General features: G+C 42.2%; 1 long non-coding RNA gene across 1 annotated transcript in view; it reads left to right on the plus strand.

Moving 5' to 3' along the window:
- The window catches only part of LOC124061222, a 28,438-nt gene extending 14,882 nt beyond the window's left edge, over positions 1–13,556 (plus strand). The window contains exon 4 of the long non-coding RNA XR_006843699.1: positions 13,111–13,556. This is a non-coding gene — a long non-coding RNA (uncharacterized LOC124061222). The remainder of the gene's footprint in view (positions 1–13,110) is intronic.
- Positions 13,557–14,386: the final 830 nt, after the last annotated feature.

Here is a 14,386-nt window from a genome sequence, read left to right on the forward strand (position 1 = left end):
CATCAACACCTCTGTGACACAGTGGAGTGTGTCTCTGCAAGCGTGTGTGTGTGTGTGTGTGTGTGTGTGTGTGCCCTCAGTAGGCCTTCAGTTGCTCTGTAAACTACGTGAACGGTGTTAAGTGAGAAGCCTTGGCATTTACACCGATGTTATGTAAAAATGAGGCCATTAAGATTTCGACCCGGAGCTGGGGGCGAAAAATAGCCTAACAATCCAGGAAGTGGCAACACTAATCATTTGCAAATTGCATAAAAAAATGTCCCTGACCAGTGTTTACCAACAGTTAGGTCAAGGCCATCCATAACTCCACTGATGAATTGTGATATCAGTGGCCTTGGCACGCTGCTCCTCTCCCTCCCAAAAAATAATGACCCTAAAAACTGTGTCTTTGCTGATTGCCAACGGGGGATGGTGGCTTTTGGCTTGTGCCATCAGGAGAACGGCAGTGTCCGCTTGGGTTAATGTCCCTGTATTGATCCCAGCAACCACTGCTATCGAAAATGAATTACCGAAGCCCGCACAGCAGCGAATCCGTCATCTGTGCTCAGCCAGCCGGCCAGAGCAGCTTATTGGTCGCGGTGGTGATGGATGTTAACTTTCATTGCCGGCTCCCTGCTCCTAATTCACCGGGGTTTACAACCCAAAACAACGCGGTGAAAAGTTTTATACTTTCACCAAGAAGTTGTAAACTTCACATCAGCCACCGCACTCTCTCTCATTTCTTTGTGTGTTTTTCTGCCGGGCTGCCCTGCACCATGCCTGGTCCTGAAGAGCAGGGTCAGCAGGGCGCGGGGAGCTGATCGGTGTCACATTTTCAGTCAGTGTCGTTCTCTTCCGTTTGATGCATCTTGCTCAGATCGTTCATTCGACAAGCCAAAATAAAATTTGAATACAAAGTAAACCCAGCTTCAACCACCCAACCCCAAAAAATCCATGAGTCCGCCTCGAGCTCAGTTTTAATTTGTATTTTAATGTACTGTTTTCGAATAGTTAAATAAGCATATCCTATGGCAAGTACAATATGAAATATTAACCGTGTCGATATCTGCGGTGTGACTGAGGCGATGCCGCAGAGACACGGTGATTTATTTCATATTAATAACAGCGGGCGAGACGATGGCCTCAGCACCACGTTGGCATCGACTTTACATACACACACACACTCACACACACACACCACCTGCAGTGATTGTGCAGCAGTCGTTTTTGTGTGTGTTTTAATTTATTAGTTAATAATAAAACATCTTACACCAAAAAAAGTTATAAGAGCGTATTTTATAATATTTAATTTCATAGGACTTTGATAATTCAGTTTCAGTTTGTTTTCAAGTTACTGAGTCCCTCACCAGGAAAGTCTTTCAGGAGGCCCAAAGCATTTTGTTTTTTATCTTTAAGCACTGCTGTCGTTTGCTGATCAGCTAATCAATGCTGAACCCGGAGCTTCGCTCAATGCATTTCTGAAGGATCGATGGGGCCAAAAATGCATTCAGCTCAAATGTTTTAAGCCCTGTTATGAGTCTGACCCGTCTCAACTGGCAGTTTCGTTACCGGAAACGACCGCAGAGCAGTCAGCTGAAAAGTTTCCAGCAAAAGCTTTTCATTGGCTGGGTAGTGCAGACTGTAAAAACAAATTATCATATAATTATAATTATTATATATAATAATAATAATGATAATTATGGTTGTTGAACGTGTATGTGTACGTGTATTTTTAAAATAATACTGAAAAAATAGTTTTTTAATTCTACGTAGGAGCACGTTTTTAGCACCAGGAGCCCACAATGAAATTTTAACTTCATCAAAACGTCCCTTGTTATTGCAGTATATGCACATGAACCACAGCGTGTGAATGCGAGGGTTTTCCACTGGGCCAACTCTGCCGTACAGGCTTGTCTATTTTCCCAGGAATCACTCGATAGAGACAGACTAATCTTTTCATGACTTCTTGAATGACTCCGCGGCTGATGCATCACGCTTAATGTATTCTAAAGTATATTTACTTGAATCTGGCTATTGGCAAAAGTTAAGTAGCAGTGTTTAGTAATGTCGCATTGATCAGGCCTCCCATCCCATAACACACACACACACGCACACACACACACACACACACACACACACACACACACACACACACACACACACACACACAGACACACACACACTGTTTTGGCCTAGTTGGGGAAAAACTCACAGCATCTGCCTTGTTTGCCTATGGCTCTGCTTTAAGTAACTAACTGTGTGTGTGTGTGTGTGTGTGTGTGTGTGTGTAGGTGTGTGAGGGCTATATAGATAATCATGACTATTCTTTTATTCTTAACACCAGAGATGTCCAGTACAGTGCGGAAAATAAGCTGCAACTTGGCTTACACTAAAACTTTTAATTTATTTCATTTTTCTTTGCGGGAAGCCTGTTTGCTGTGTTGTTTTTGAGAAGCTTAATGTTGTCAGTTTATTTATATTTTGTTGTTATAATTTTTACTGTTACTGCACCTTTAACTTACCGCTTAGCCTTCAGATATTTTCCGCACAGTTTCAACAGGCTACAGGCCAGTTCAGGGTCACCGTGCGTTTTGAACGTTGCCCGTTTGTCCCGTTAAATCTTCAAACTGCAGCCTTCTGTTAAATCTGCATGTTTCGCCGTCAGAGCTCCGGGCCACATTTAAAAGGCCTAAATGTTCAAAAAAAATAATGACTTGCTCATTGAATCGCTGCGTTTGTAAAGCGTTTGCCTGCGGTTTGTTAAGGAATTAGTGTGTTGCCACAGATTATTATTTAGGCGCATTTGCATTTGAAAGCGCCCAGCAATAGAGGACCGTAGTGATCAATAGACCTGGTGCCATATCGATCCATCCGCAGTTTGATCGATTGGCAGAAAGAATTGGGCGCACATGTCTTCTCTGCTCTTGGATGCACTCAAAATAAGAGACAACACACGTAGAAACATAGACGCTTTTTTAAAAATACAGCAGGCCTCTAAAAACATTTAGGACAACAGGTGCCACATGAGCCTGGCATGCACTGCAGGAGATCAATAATCAACAAAGTGAGATGTGTCGTCATATATTTCTATCAAAAATAATTTGATTTAATGCTTTTGGATATATTGGCCTGTTGTAAAGGATTATTTGGGGGGAGAAGCGGCCAAAACGTGCGTGTTTGTTATTAAAAGAAAAAAGACATTTTGTTTTTTTGACATTTTATTTTGTTAGTTTATTGTTTGAACGTATTTCCGCCTGGTTCTGTGACGTTCACAAAGCTATTTTGCTTCACTGTTCTGCCATTTGTCAAATAACAAATGTGTTCAAATAAAGCGCGTCTTCTAATTAATCGAATCGAAAACAAACCCAGTTTGAAACAACAATTTTAAAATATATTATTAATATTATTGGTGTTCAGTCATAAGGAGTCATTGAAGTCCTACAGATTTATTTAGATTTTGTTTCGTTATGTTAACCATAACCATCACTCAGGTGTGTTCACATGATGTCACTGCAATCAATGGAGCTACTAATCACAAACACATTCAATAGCCCATCGATCCCATTGGGCTGGATTACTAAATGTTATGCGGATTAACTCGCTTTTTCACTTTCTTTCGGACACCTTCAGCTGCTGCAGGAGAGGCCTCAAAGTGCCAGCGAGACGTTTCACGGTGCTGACAGCAGAAATGATAAGAAAGAATAAAACTGGAAAATCAAACCTGTTAAAGCGGAGGTTTTGAAGCCCGTCTGATATATAAAATCTATTATTTTATTTTTTTATTGTGGTACATTTAAACAAATTTTAACTCTCAAAAAAAATAAAGTGAAAACAGGAAGTAGAATTATAAAAGACTTATGTGTGAGTAAATAATTCTATACTCTAATTCCCCAGTGTACACTCAATTGTAATTGTGCTTTATTTATTTATTTATTTATTTTGCTCTTTTGTTTTAAACATATCCTATAGATTCACATATTCTGTATAGATGGTTGTTTCAGAACCAGTTGTATATGGCAGATAGATAGACAGATAATCCACATAACTGACAAAACCTCTCCTTCAGATTGATCTGGAAGACTGCAAAGGAGTGAAACAGCTTGGGACTCATTTTCACTGTTTTATCTTGTGTTTACAATCCATCAACTGATGGTCTGTGTTGGATTGACGATATCAGTGCAGTGTAACAGTCACCCACACTAGTGTGTGTGTGTGTGTGTGTGTGCGGGCGGTGAGTGTGTGTCGGTAGGATTGTGTGTGGAAGCATATGAAAATAACTCACAGTTCATGTGGTAGCAGTGGAAATGTTTATTTTTATCTTACATCTTATATGGTCTTGTAAATTTTGGATTCTACGCACACACACACACACACGTCTGTACTTCTGTGCATTTATGTTCTGGATTAAGGTGATCCCAGACTGTAACGTGGATGTATATGATTCCAGCTCTGAGCCGAGGCCCCTCATATCTGTACATTCATTCTGCTTCATGGATTGTAGATTAGAATGATTATAGATTGTAATGTGTGTGTATTATCTCACAAGCTAGTTAAGAGCGTTATTCATTGTTCTTCTCCCCCTGCCCTCTGAGTTTTAAACCACACAGCTTTTTCCCTTCTTAAGCACTGCTAACGCTGGATTTATTAGGCTTAAAGAATAGCCGACACATCTTCCTCAAAGGGGATCAGACATTAAGTGTAGATCAAAAGGATAAGGTCTTAAAAACAGAACAATGCTTCTTGCACAACGCTTATTCTTATTCCCATATGCATGTTAATCCAGGGATTGTACGCAGACCACTTTAAACAGCTTTTTGTTTCACATTTTATTCGTGCATTTGTGCAGAATAACAATTCTCATGACCACTGGGGTTTATTACATTCCCTTAGATTTTACTGTATTAATTTTGCACCAAAATAACACTCTTGTTTTAATTTGTAGTAACACAAAAAGTCTTTGTTATAGTTCTACATTGTTTCAGAGTGACAGTGCTGCAATCAGCAGACGTGTCTTGTTTAAAAGAAAGAGAGAAAAAAAAAAGTAATGTTTATGAGCAAAAATACCCTGCAAGTTATTTTTTCTTTCTCTGTCTCTCTCTTTGGTTTTTCTCTTTGTGTTGTGTAGACCCAAAAAAGGAGGCATAGATAAATTTAAAGTGCAGGCTCACACCAGCATGCGTTTGTGTTTTCACAGAGACGGCTCGCTGTATGAAACAGTGACACAGCTTCAGGGAGAGTGATGGGCTGCTCACTCGGATTTGTAACATCCACATACACAAAACAGAACCAGTGACCTACTACTAGTCATCCTGGCTCCCATATCAAACATTTTTCAGTGTGTTACAGTTGCAGTGAAAAATCCCTCTGCCTGTATAGTTTTGTTATCTTGTAAATATATATATATATATATATATATATATATATCATTATCAGCCAAGCAGTAAAACCTCAAACACAGACTATGAAAGGGAAGCATGTATCAGTCAGAATAAATGTGGAGCCAAGTACAGTTGGCTTTTGCTTAACACCCCCCCAGCACCACCCACACACCCATACACGCCCCACCACCACCACCACCACCCCATCCTACCCCACTTCCTCACACCCACCCACCCCTCCTCTGGTGAAACTCCCACCCTCCACACCCGATAGAGCACCCGTTGCTAAGCGACAGAGGGAGAGATGGATTGAGGAGACATAGTCGATCAATTCTACAGAGAGAGAGGGAGAGAGGAAGGGAGGCAAGGGAGAAGGTAAAATACAGAGGGAGAGAAGAGGAAGAAGAAGAAGAAGAGGAGGAGAAAGAGAGAGGAGAGGAGGGGAGGACAGAATGCAGAGTGATTGCAGTCGTATGGAGGATCCAGTTCTGGCTGAAGACGCTCTTTTGAAACATCTATCTTTGTTAGCTATATCGTGCCTCCGAAAATAAATCCATCTCTGCAGCTGTCCACCCTTCCATCTTTGTCCAAGCGCTTTACTAAAATACTTTTATCACTACAAATTACAGTCGGCACAAACAGCCTGTGTTTAATATTCCCTCACTCAAAAGAGAGTTAATTGTATATTGCATGCACTCTTTCTCTCCGGGCTCCCTCTCTTTCTCCATTAGTCACTGCTGCACACACACACACACACACACACACACACAGACACACAAACACTCACACTCACAAACATGCAGATGCCCAGCACACCACATGCCCCTCTGAATGTGTGTGTGCATGCACGCAGAGCTGGGTGTTGAGCGCATCGACTGAGTATCGATCCCACCACTCACCTCCCTGCAGTCAGCTCTTGTCCTACATAGCATGCCCTGTCTGATTTCTCCCTTAATGGCTTTTATCCAGCTCCAATCTTTATTTAAACTGAAAAGTAGGAATTAGCACCCACTTCTAGCCTAGTCTCTCTTACCTTTTCTTTTCACTGTCATCTTGGAGTGACTATCGGCAAGTATCGGTCCATTGACCCCTCTCCCTTCCTCCCCTGGCTATGACTGCTTTCCCACTCCGACATGTGCAGTACAGTATGTTTACTCGCGCTCCCCCTGGTCTCTCAGCCTTTGCTGCTATTTCTCTATGTGCTTCATGTGCAGATAGGATGCTGTACATTGGAATGAACCTGAAGATTACTTGTATAATTGATTAACTGATTGATTATTCCTTCGGATATTTTGCTGTTTCATTGATTGAGAGTTTGGTTTATAAAATGTCAGAAAACAGTGAAGAATGCAGATGACAAGCTCAAGGCGATGTCTTGTTTTTACCAGACCAACCGTCTGAAACCCAGTGATATTTCATATGCAATCATAGGAAATAAAGAAAAATATGAAACCTTCATGAGAAGACTGGGAGAATGGAAGCAGTTCTAGGCTTGAAAAATGAAATAATTGTTGCCTGTTATGTTTCTGCCATTCACTAATAGATTGAAAACTACATGCAGCTTTCATGAAGTTGGTCTGAAAACAATAAACACATGCACATATAATTGTTGAAGGAGTTGAAATCCCTTTCCTGTGCAATTGTAATGTTGGTGATGAGGCACAGTCCTCATTCTGTGCAGAAATGTAAAGTTTAACAAAGCTTGCACAAGATAAATACAAAATGTAGAGCAAATTCTTTCATGTGAGCACATATAAGAAAGAGTTGAATCCATGCTTTATTCACTGCAGCTCTAGCCAAATGCACACTGTGTTTCTGGGTTACCTGGATTAAATCACTGGTCACTTGTAAATATGATGATGAGGCAACTCAGGTTGTGTTTATATCCTCACCGTGGATTGTCAACAGGGCAGCCATCACAGCCCTCAAATGAGCGGCATTTATTCTGCGCAGACTGCTTTTCGTATTGATGGCCTTTCCTTATTGTGATCAGCCAGCCACAGCCTGGGGAGGAACCCTCTGCGTGCCGTCATCCCTTTCGATTTCATTTGATTTGTAGCTCATAGAGGGAAGTGATGGGAGAGACTCTTATCTTGGCTGAGCAGAAACAAGCCGTACCAAATAAGACACATCGGACTATCTGTGCTGGCACACACAATGGGGATTAATTGATCCCCTAATACCACAGATAAATCAATTCCTTCCTTCCCCCCTGAGCTCTCCGGCCAATTGGACGGCCCCGCCATTTGATCAACAGAGCATCTCTAGCCAATAGGAGGAGGGTTGGAGGTTGACTGACAACACCGCAGAGGTGAGCCCGAAGAGGGGAGTCCATCAGAAAGCCATTGGCAGTGGTGTAGTCAGAGTAGACGGCAATCCACAGAGAAAAATGCACAGAGGTGGAGCATAAAAAGGTTTTAATAGCATCACGGTGTTGTTGTGCAGGAACTCTGATTTAGTGCTCATTTGCAGATGTGAAAAGGAGACAAAGAGCAATAAAACTCCACACAAGTGTGACAACCAAACACCAACATGAGATGAGAGTTCAGATGACATCCTCAGAAACTTCATCAACGTGTCTTTTTGCAGCCATCTTACTGCCAGCTCCACAGAGCTACATCTCTGGTCAAGACATCAGCCATTTTCTCACTGTTACCCCATCTTATCTCCACCTTCGTTTGATCCATCTCCATTAGAGTCTCCCTTACACAGCCCACCACCACCATCATTCTCACTCTTTCACTCCTTTTGTATCTCTCCCACCCCGTCTTTCTCTTATCAGCACCTTGGCATTTCTGTCTTTCCCACAAACACTGTTTTCCTCATACAGCTCATATAATAACAGGCTAAAAATATGCCTTCTTTTTTTCTTTCCAGTATTGATTTTGCCCGTAGCATTGTCTATGGAGAGAGAGGAGAAAGACAGAGGGCGGGAGAGAGAAATGAAGTAGAAACAACTGGAAAAAGAATTACTGTCTACGCATGTGGTAATGCTCTCACCTTTCCTATATTACTTAAGTGGAGAACCACATTCTACTTCAGTGCAATGCCTTTAAATTAAAAGGTAACTGCATTTGCTGAAGTCCTTTCTCAGCTGCTCAGCCTTCACACAGCACCAAAGTGCTCCACACACTGTACGCATTTAATAATAACCCGCTGAAATTAGAGAAACCTTACCATTGCAAATTTGTTCCAGATCAGCTTTTCAGGGAAAATGGTTGGCTCTTTTGGCACTGGTGTGTAATGGGAATGGAGAGAGTTGATCAATAGGCTATTGATCGTAGCTGGCCAGAGTCTGGGGAATTGAGAGTGAGAATAGAGGGGAGTTAGGGTGGGGGTTGGCTCCAGGTTGAATTTTCAAAATGCTCTATTTCAGAGATGACAAATAGTCTATTTGAAAAGAGAGAGACAAAGACGGAGGAGAGCGTCATAAAGAGATGGAGAAAGAGCCTCTGCTTGTTGTGCTCTCCGAGCAGAGAGCTGAGACCTCCCCGTTTCCCAGAAGTTACAGTATTTTGGACGAGAGCTGCTGAACTACAAAGACAAAGGGAGCAGGGACTTCTCATGCTACAGCGGCTTGTGTGTATTCTGGCTAGAAGGGGGAGGGGGGAGTATTGTAAAAACAAATCTGTCAGATCTAGAAGGCAGTGCTGTAAAGAAGCAAACAGACAGATAATTTACACCAGAAACCTGCAAGTGATATTACGTTTAACCTTATCAAATCTAGGCTCAAGCTACAGATCATTTCAGTTCTGAAGCTGTGCCAATATCTGATTTCTTTTGCCTCGTCTTTTCACCAGTTTTAAAAGTGAGACCTATCAGATCCTGGTTTTAAACTCTAAGGCACCCACACAACCATCAGATGTAAAGCTAATGTGCAAGCACAGTTAAATCATCCTCTGCTATAAATGAGACATAATAAACCTGAAACGTGAGTTAAACCTCAAGCTTGGAAGGTAAGCTGCACAGTGGCAAGGCCGTGCAACCCAGAGTGGGGCACTTTATCCCCATCTTCAGACACGCAAGAGGCTAAAAGAGTACACAATATCAATATCTAAATATCAAAATCACTAAAAATCCTAGCTGGTGCGTATAGATGCTGTAAGTATTGCAGTTCATGTGTTCATAAAGCATGTTATTTAAGCTACATGTGAGTTAAAATGCAGAATTAGCCTCTTTCGAAAGTCAGAATAACCACGTGCAGTCATCCTTTAAATTTCCACACGTTGATCAGCAGCTCAAATACTGGCAGGCAAAGGATCTTTGTTAGCATTAAATTAATTTCTCGCTCAATCATGACATGAATGTCAGTCACTTGAAGTCTCTCAGAGCTATTTCTTTAACCTTTTTTTAATATCCCAGCAACGCTGTGACAGCAGTTGCTTACGTTGTAACAGAAGTGAGCAATAAAAGAAAAGGTACCAAAAGAAAGGACATTTTCAGCTAGCATGCCTTTAACTTTGTTTCACTCTCATGTTAACTTCTTTCACAAGAGACCAGAATAGTTTGTAATCAAAAGGGTTCATGAGCAGGAGGCAGGTTAGTTTAGGTCTTTCACTTTTAGGCACAAAAAGAATGTACTTTTAATATATGTCTGACAGACAAAACCCAAAGTTCAGCTTATGAATTTTTCAGCCTATTTGCTGAATACTACTTTCAACCGGGAGAACAGAACCACATAAATGACTTTGAGCATCATGTTAAACACACGTATACAGGCTTGTAAAAAGGGGGAAACAAGCATTACTTGTGAAGGTTGCTCAATTCGACTGCAGGCAATGGAAAGCAGTTAGGGCACTAGTCTGTAAACACCCCTGAGAGGAACCTATATCTCAGTAAAAATTCAGCTGTAAATAATGTATTGAATGCAAACTTAGGGTCCACGGGGAGACATGGATAGGCTCATTACTCTTTTAGTTTGCTGGCCTTTTACATAGTCTGCGCAGCTCTCAACAATCAACTCCAGATGCTCCCTCTCTCTGTTTTGATTTACAGATGCTTTTACCTGCGGATATTGTTATGGATGTAGCGGTATTGTTTTTTTATTTTCTCCACACTGCCCTGAGGTTTGAAGGCTGTTAACACATGCACCCACCCACATGCTCTGTGCCCTCGTGTGTTTGTGTGTGTGTTATCTGGTTATCCGGTAGTCGAGGTGCATATGTGGCCTACGTCTGTGTGCCCTGTCCCGGACGCATTGATCTCGAAGCAGGATGTCAAACATTTTAGCGCTGATCTTGTCCTTGTTATTGCCCCGCACAACCGGGTTGTTAATGCATTAAAAATCGTTTGTCCCTATCTTTCCAAACTTATCTCACCCTACTGCCCCGAGCAACACAAGAATACCCCTCCGTTGTAACATACACACCAGTGCCGCCCCTCCTCCCTCCACCTTCTGTTTCCAACCATGTCCTTCCATCCTCTGTCTCAATCAATCTTTACGACACCCGGTTGCATCTCTCTAATGTTTCCGGACTTGACCGTATCCCCGTTCAAAAATTCTTAATTAAGCCTGTTCTGTATGTTTACCGTTGGGCAAATTACAATCTGACAGGGCTAATAAAACAACACTGGAGCGAGAAGGCCGAGAGGAGCACGTGCTATGACCCTAACCTCTTTCACTTGTCTCTATCTCCACCTCACCTTATCTCCCTCCATCCCCACCTCTTCACATCCGCCTATTTTCTACCTCACAGGTTTTGAGGAGGAAAGGGAGGGGATGGGAGAGAGTAGCAGTTGTTTGGCACCAGTTGGTCAGGGTCTTATATCCACCGCTGTCAACGTGACTATTTGTATTAAATCCTCACATGTCATTATGCTGACATATCTTGGTAAATACCACTCAGCCTTCTTGCTTCTCATCTCTGATTATTAAGATTCATGAACCTGCCTGCCTGCATGTCAACTCTTACAGATATGAGTCATATATCTATGCTCACATCAGCATCTTTCTTCATTTAGGTATTGACTCATGCAGTGTTCTCACATTCTACGATCCATAGCCCACACAGTGTGTCTATTATATCTCTATTTCTGTACAGTTTTGTCCGCTCACTTGAGAACTACCATTTGCTTTATGCTAAAGCATGATGGAGAGGGGAGGCTATGTCACAAGGACCTCTTCAGATGCTTGGTCTAGTGCTGAACACTAGGAAGCATAAAAATAGAAGGACTGAGCCCAGCTGCACCAAATAAAGCGACTTTAGTCTTTCGGCCAAACACATACACAGTGTGTAGCACCACAGGAGTGATGCAAGGAAATCAAATGCCAAGCAGAAGAGTTTTTAAAGACTTCTGCATCCCAAAGCCGTACATCACAGTAATTCTCCACAGGATTTGAGCATGTGGTGCGTTAACACTGGAAATGTGATCAAATGCACAACAGCAAACTCAAACTAGACAGTATACATACTAAATACGGTTGAAGTTTGGGTGTGCTGGCAATGGAATTGAAGGTCAAAGAAATGGAGAAGCTGCACTCAGCCGGGAGAAACAGAAAATAAAATGAGGTCAGCTCAGGAAAAAGAAAAATAAGAAATTTTTCTGACTCTTTGGGAAGTTTAAAGGAGAGTGACATTCTTAAAGTTGCATTTCCTGATAATCTAGTCCTGATCATCTTTGACAGTAGTTCACCTACATCAAACTGTACAAAGAGCACATCCACTAAAGTACATGAAAAGGCTGGGAAGACTTTCACATACAATGAGAAAAGGGCTCTGTTTAAATTACACTTGCTGTATGCTTACTGTCTAAAGAAGGACAAAACCAGAAATTAGAAGAAATCGCACAACTCTTCATGAGTTACATACATGAGTGTTGTGTCCAGCTTGATGGTCCACACACAGATGAAGCCTGACTGAAGCAGTGTTTCAGTGTGTGTGCATGTGCATGACAGCGTATGTCAGCGTGTGTGTGCTCTGCCATTCGTATGTTACACTACACCACCTGACAGGTGCAAAGCCCTGTGGGAAGGCACTGTTGTATCTTACACTTGGCTGAACATATACAGCACATCAGAGGTGTAACAAATCCATTCCTGACTGCCAGAACCTTTCAGAGAGTTTCTGAGCCTGTGAACAACACATCTTCAGGTTTCCACACCTCAGAGCGGATGTGTGTCTGACACACAGACACACATGAAATGTAGCCTCACGCAGAAGTGTGCGTGACTTTGAGGGAAATAGTGGGTATAGACGAATCAGCAGTGTGTGTGTGTCTCTCTCACTCTCTCTCTGCACGTATGTTTCTATGTGAAGCATCCGTGTCTCAATGGCGTCTTTAGAGTGGTTAATCAGAGGAGAGGTTGAGGAGAGTGTCAGAGTGTCAGGCTGGCTCCGGTGAAGAGTCCTCGAGCCCTTTCTCTTTCTGTGTTGACACCTCTTAACCTCAGTCTATCATCTCTCACACTCACACACTCCACTTCTATTGACACTCGCTACCCCGCAGCTCTCCAAAGACCCGAGGAGAATCCACTACAGTGATTGTCCGTGTGAGAGGAGCCTCGGAGCCTGCAGAGAAGAAAGGATTATATAATAATGTGCTAACATACAGAACAACAACATGCGAGCAGCTTTAGTGGTTTGTTTGGTTTCTATGTCTGATGTTTCTGGATGGGAAAAAAATAGAAAAAAGAAACAGAGAGAAGGATAGATCAACACAGTGAAGAAATCTGTCAGCTCTTGACAGAACATGCTGAATCCTCACATGCGTCAATTTGTAAATTAATCTCTCCCTCTTTGTCTTCTCACACCAGGAAGCGTACAGGATCTGTGTCCACTACTGTCACTGGCTAGTGTAAGTGGGGTCAGGAGATCGGGGTCAACCGAGAAGAGGTCAAAGGTCGTGGAGCAGTGGGTCTTGTTAAAATACCTTTTAGCCTCCTTCAGGGATATTATGTAATGGCTCTGGGAATAGGTTAGGTTGCAGGTTGACTGTTTTGTGGTGGAGACTGGATGATATATGTGTTCTGCTTTATGCCAGATGTATATTCATTACCCTTTTTAAAAAATCAGGATGCAAAGGAAGTGCTGGGAGGTCAAGAGGGGTGACGTGCAAGAGGTCACACATATGCGTTTATTTGCAGTATCTTTGTTTTGGAGGATGCATCTTCCAGGAAACGATCATCTTATATAACACCTCAGAAGGTTCTCAGCTCGTGTACTAAGATGAAGGGGTTTTTCCTTTGTGTTGCTAATTAAAATCTTCAGAAGCTTCTCTTGTACAACATGTTTGTCTTCGTGATCTGTCGCACAGGCTCGCCCTGAAGAATCCAACGAAAAACTGGGTTGTGCTGATCAATATATTGGAGACATTTGAACATCAATACAACGAGCGTGCTGCTGTCTTCAATCTTAATTTTTAATATGGTGATAATAAGTGTATTAATTTTCATAACTTTCATTCAATAGCCTTGGAATATGAGTGATGGTGGCCCATTTTTTGTGCAGTGAATATGCATTTCTCTCCTCCATGTTGCCATTGATCACTCCACTGTGCCCCCCCTCCCCCCGCTTTGTCCTCCAGTCTCTCCCTCTTTCCTTGCCCTCACACCACTGCACTGTAAAATTCATCCTTATTCCCCATTTCAGCAGGCTAACTGTGCGCACTACCTTTTATCAGTCCAGAACTGTTGAATTAATAAATTGATATTGACGAGCTATCAGCCGGGGGGATAAATTATTTGGGAGCAGAAGGCTAGGGTCACATGACTTTTAGTACCCACGATTCTGTAATTATTCCCCATGAGAAGAACCAGAGTATGGTGCATTGCCCCCCACCCCTCCTGCTAGAAATGAACAAACATGAACACACACACGCACACACTATCACATGAAGAACTATAAATATCCTCATGTACAGTGGATTGTTGGGGCCATGGGAATACTGATGATCATTGCTGCTATCATAACCGTCACGATACAGGACGTTAGCCTACTGGAGATTGCATTTTATCATCACCATTTACACCAAACTGAAGAAGGGAAACCTCGAACGTGTAGCAGCATTGAATGCAAACTGTACAGTATCGA

The sequence above is a fragment of the Scatophagus argus genome, chromosome 6 (genome assembly GCF_020382885.2).
Source record: "Scatophagus argus isolate fScaArg1 chromosome 6, fScaArg1.pri, whole genome shotgun sequence".
Taxonomy (NCBI): Eukaryota; Metazoa; Chordata; class Actinopteri; family Scatophagidae; genus Scatophagus; species Scatophagus argus.